At 25.5% G+C, this 6,341-nt stretch overlaps 1 pseudogene; it reads left to right on the forward strand.

Annotated features, from left to right (window-relative positions):
- Nucleotides 1–3,341: 3,341 nt before the first annotated feature.
- Nucleotides 3,342–3,939, forward strand: LOC105627746 (annotated as a pseudogene).
- The last annotated feature ends 2,402 nt before the right edge of the window (nt 3,940–6,341 follow it).

The following is a 6,341-nucleotide window of genomic DNA, read 5'->3' on the forward strand; positions in this document are numbered from 1 at the left end:
TTGTTGTTAGTATACTAACTATAGGTTACTTAAGTTAACGTAATACTAAACTAAACAACTAACGTACTNTNTATATTAATATACTACTATGTGTGTGTGTGTGTGTGTGTGTGTGTGTGTGTGTGTGTGTGTGTGTGTGTGTGTGTGTGTGTGTGCATAGAGTATGTATTGATATTGATCACTATTTTAAAATTTTTATTGTATTCATGATGCTGGAAATCGATTCGAGATCTCGGAGAGAGAAGTGATTGCATTTGAACAATAATTCAGTCACTAATATTATAAAATTAAGTGCGATAATTGTGACGTATGTAGGACAGACGAGGAGACAGCTAAAAACGCGAATTGCAGAGCACCGAAATCATATACGCTGAAGCACATCTTCTCGTTCAGTTATAATCGAGAATAGATTCGAACATGATTTCGATTGAAATAATATTGAAATTCTTGACGAAGAATCATGTTACAACAAGCGGTTATTTTCGGAGATGCTTTATATTAAAAAACAAAAAATCACTTTAATCTCCAAACTGATACTGAGGACCTGCATACATTCCGACTATAAACAAAATCTAATTTTGCTTTATCAAAATCACACTCGTTCGATTATTTTTCTTTTAATCAATATTTGTCCGTCGTAACAGTTATACATTTTTATTCCTGGACTGATTTTACATCTTCATATATAATTTAACTTTTATTTATTGAAGAATTCAGTTTTACATGGATTATGACTCTGTTGATTTTACTTTCTGACTACGGCAATATATTATTTATTACACACTGATTATTGGAATTTGACGAATTTTATCATATCATCGAATTGTATTAATATATTTGACAGATTGATAAGTTCTACAGAGTTGACGTATTTGTTTGCTTTTTATCTTAAGATAATTAATGAAATTTATAATTTTATTAATTATATTTTTATTAAAACATCAAGAAATTCTTTTTAATCGGTCGTCCAACCTTTTAGCGATTAATTTCAGTTCCTCTTTCAACTAGTCTCACAACATATATGTATAATGAATTCCACGTCTATCAACACTGTTTGATTATTATATTATTATAATCGTAACATCATTATGATTATTATATATCTAATCAATAGGTCGAAACATGTTATATCGTAATTATTAACCGATTAAAATACAATAATTTTACTGTGTATTTTGATTTTTAAACATAAAAATTTGTATTTTAGACTCTTGCATGCCCTATTATTTATTTCTAAACTAAATTTTTATTGTAAAAGTAATAATTCAATAAACGGTCGTTTGAATATCCTTATAGAACAGTCATTTGCGACTTTAAAAATACAAAATCAAAATAAATCCAAGATAGTTATATTCAAGAAGTTTTTATATATATAGGTTAGAGTAATGTCACTTTGAACTTTTTAAATGAAACTCTCTATTTTTTATTGCATATTCTTGTAGTACATTTCGAGAATTTTCCAAAACACTATAATAAAATAATTTTTCATGAAATACTTTTCGAGTTATAAGGCTTGAAAGATACAATATCGCCGACATTAGTATTACGCAAAGTCCGACCGATAGCTAAAATCTTTTGAATGTTGTTCAGGATCATGTTCTAGATAACATTTGTTAAGATCAAAGTCACATTGGTGATTGTTACTCTTATTTTCATTTTTGCACTGAAAATTTATTTTTATGCAGGAACTTTTATCCGAGAACTTTTTTATCTTGTAGCCAATTCACTTAAAAAATCTCGTTGTACAACACATAAAATATCAGTTTTATGTAATATATATATATATATATATATATGTATAATATGTATAAAATTTCGTATTATATTTTTTAGCGGGAAATAATATTTCAAAGACCTATGGTTACTATAATGAATTATAATGAAAAGGCATCTTTTATTATTTACATGGAAATGGTAGATTTATCTGATGAAGACGAAGATATTAATACATTTCCACCATTAGGAACATTCTCAATTAAAGATAATGATGGTACGAAATTTTATGTAGACTTAGTATGTAGACTTAGTATCACTTAAATCAGTATAAAATCTAATCTGCCATGGTTAACCTTTTAGATTGTGAAAGAATACAAATATTATATCCTTTATGTGGACTTATGAAACAAATAAAACATATAAAAGTGGAACATTATTGAAAAAATTGTCATAAATTATAATAATAAAGATTTCATAATGCATTTTAAATTGTGAAGAACATTAGCACATGATTTAATTAAGATGATTTAAAGTATCTGATATATTTACATGTATTCAAAGTAAGTAAATATATTTACATGTATTCAACGTAAATAAATATTTTTTAATTGTAAAATAAGTTAGACATAAAAATGAAACTAAGAGAAGGTTAATTGGAAAGAATCTATTGTTTCTTAAAGAGAATCATTGTTATAATTACTGTTTTCATATACAGAGTGTCATAAAAATATATATGCATGGTTTGATCGGAATATGCGTTAAAGATTGAGATTGAAAATTAAAGATAGAAATTTAACTAAGAACAAAGGAATTTTAGCATTATTTTGATTGGTCAAATTTTAATCTCAACCTTCAATACGTAGTCTTATTCCAGTCTTAAGCGGGAAGCACAAACTTTTGCATAACGCATAAAACATGAAACATAAGAAAACAATCAAAGTCCTTTATGTCATGAAAAGGAAGGAAATAAAGGACTTTGATTTTGATTGGTTCATTTTCTTATGCATTATGTGTTATGCGTTATGTAAAAGTCTATGCTCTCCATCTTAGGATTTTTATGTTTTAGGAATTATTAATTAATAAAAAAGATCATAATTCCATTTTAAAAAGTGGAGATCTTCATATCTTTTAGCGCTTCTATTTAGGAAAGAAACAACTTGACCTGAAATATGTTCCCCTCGAAACTATTCTGCTTTGAAATATCTGAAACTTATTTTTTAAGATATTTGCCTAGGGTAATTAAATGGGATATATATATAGCTTATTGTCTGTTACTTTTTCAGATCGAGGGGAACATTTAAAAATTACAGCAGAAAAACATATATTGTGCTTTTGTGCGCATGATTTGTCGGACATAAAAGTAAAGCCTATCGAGATGTAGCCGATTCAGAGTTGCAATTAGTATCTTATATAACATAATCACAAGAGTCACAGAGTTTATCATGACTTTAGCACCTAATATAATAAAATATCCTACACAAGAGGAAAAAGAAGAAACTGCAAATTACTTTCTTCGAGAGAAAGAATTTCCTAATGTCATTGGTATTATATTGTACTTATATATTTCTATTCATGTTTCATTAGAAATGTTTTATTTACATATACTTTATTAGGTACTAGATGGATCTCATATTAGAATAAACCATTGGAAGATGATTCTTAACTGTAAAATATATCTTAAAATAATATTTTTCATTGCATATCCAAGGAATGATTAATCATAAGATGAAACTTTTGAATGTTTTTATTGAATATCCGAGTTCCGTTCACGATGCTCGAGTCTTTAAAAATTCATCATTAAATAACGATTTATGAATTATGTGGAGGTTTGTTGAAATTAGAAAATAAGTGAAAAATGTCAAAACTAGAAAGTAATCAGTATTTCAATTTATCAATTTTATTCTAGATAAATACTGTTTATTAGGAGATAGTGCATATCCCTGTTTATCAGAAATAGTCGTTCTATACAAAGACAATGGGCATTTAACATGGAAGTAAAGAATTGTTAATCAAAAATTAAATTCATGTAGAGTTGTTATTGAAAATGCACTTGGCATTTTAAAGCAACAGTTTCGCCAACTGTATCATTTCAGCTTAAGAGACATTCCACGCATGGTGCATGTTATACACTCATATTGCGTTTTACATAATTTAGTTAATATGGATGATTTGAAATTATTTGAAGCACCTCTAAACAATGAGAAATCAGATATAGAGGCATAAGATCATGTACAGAGTAATAAACCTGTAAGACAACATGAATCAGATATAGACAAACGGAATAACATATGTGATGAAATAACTCATTAAAAAATATCAAAGGAGTTTTAAATAATTTTAACCAATGACTTATAAAATAGTTCCAACATGCTTCTATAGTAAAAGTAAAATCAACATCAGTGAATCTCTATCCTTTTTGCGCGCAAAAAGAAGAAATAAAATTCACTGATGTTTACTTTATTTATATCATAGGGGCATGATGGATCTGTTTTACAAGTTTATATTGTTATTATATTATTACATTTGAATGACTATTTTTGATATTTATATCAATTCTTGCAAAATATTATTACATTCCTGTCATAATTTACTAGTTTATGGATTACTTGTATGCTTTTTTTTCAGGAATTCTTTATGACTATCATCATGTTTTTGCTCTTATAACATTTGTCATTTTAATGTATTACTTTTTTAATGTATTATATGTTTTTATTTTCTTTACACATGTAAAGTGCCAAATGCATTTTTGATAACAGTATTGTTAGAATATTATATAATATTTAATAATGAATATAATGAATATAATAATGAACATAATATTATAAGTATGATATCATGTGCTTAAAGTGTTTTTAAATATATTTATTCATACATTTTTTATAACAAAATGAGTATAAAAAAACTATTAATATTGTAAAGAAATTATTATTATAATATAAATATTGACGCAACATGTTCGGGTGTTCCACATGTAACTACTTAATAATAAACTTAGTAAACTTGAATAACATTTAAAATATAATAATTTTTTGTAATTAGTAGTTCTTCCTGGAGAGAAAAGGAAGAAAGATGAATCCAGACACATTGTGATATATATATACATAACATATTAGTATTTTACACGAAAGTACTTCATTAAATTTTTAATAAATCTGAATAACATTCAAAATAATTTTTTATAATCAATAACATCGAATCTTATAACTATACATACTATAGGCTTCGTATTTTTTCAAAATATTGTGTTTATATTATTTATTTTTTATCGCCTTTCTTTTTTGTTATTTGTATTAATTCTTTCAAAATATTATTGCGATCTTCTCGTAATTTATTGGCCTTAATGGATTGCTCGCGTGTTTCTTTCACAAAGTTTTCATATGAGTCTTTTACTTTTTGTTGCTCTGCATTTTCCATTGTAGTTTATAACGTTTTTCACTTCATCTATTTTAGTTAATTCATAAATTTTAACTTTCTTTGAATATGTTTAACACACGTGCCGTTGCTCCCTTTTTTACTTGTGATCTAAAAAGAATTTAATATAAAAAATAATTTTAGCCAGATTAAAATCGATACCAAAATTTATTTTAATTGGATAAAGACATTCTCTTTCTTTCTCTTCTCTCTCCTTTTCTCTTTGATTGAAACATTGTACAATTTTCTTATCAACCTCTTTACTTATACTATCATCACAATTTCATCAGATGTTTCCTGATACGATGTTTCTGCTTCATGATTTTTATGTTGCTTGTTTGCCATCATTGATATTCATTTTTCATGTTCGCATTAATATGTAAAATAGATCTGTAACATATTTAAAATAGATGATAACAGCAGCTCTGTGTGATATAAAAAAAAATTATTTAGACCTTTATAAATATTTTATCATTAACACAATAAAATATATTATTTTTAATACTACCAATAACACTGTAAAAAAATTAACTAGAGCATTTCAAATCAGCGCTAAAAAGGAGTAAATTAGTGATAAATTTATAGCGAAATTTATTGCAAATACATAAGATTTGAAGCGGTTAAAAATTTAGATTTAAAGTTTTAAAATGCTTTTTAAAAATCGTTCTGCAACCATTTTTTGCAAAGAACATAACTTTGAATTTGCTTTTTTTTGCGCTGATTTTAATCCCATAATTTTTTTAGCAGTGTATATGCAAACATTTTTAATAAGACCTTATATTCTAATATGTAAAATAAAATTTACGAGTGAGTAATTGTCTTCTCTGCATTTGGACAAATTATGCCCTTGTTTCCAGAAAGTACTAGTGGTTCTATGTTATGTTTCTCGCCTATTATAATATTTCAGTTAATTCTCTATAACAAAATTATATAATTAAACACAAGTATACATATATATATATATATGTAAAAGGTATGCATAAAATGAAGATATAAAAGCCATCACAATTTATTAAAAATCATAACTATTGAACATCAAATTTGTAAAGTTAGAAAATATCAAATATAATAATTAAATATATGACAAGTACATTTTATAAGCAACGATTACCACTTATTTATAATAGAAGTTGAAATATATCTTTATATACATGTATATTATATTATATATATATATATATATATATATATATATATATATATATATNTATATA

This window comes from Atta cephalotes (genome assembly GCF_000143395.1).
Source record: "Atta cephalotes unplaced genomic scaffold scaffold00010, whole genome shotgun sequence".
Classification (NCBI taxonomy): Eukaryota; Metazoa; Arthropoda; class Insecta; order Hymenoptera; family Formicidae; genus Atta; species Atta cephalotes.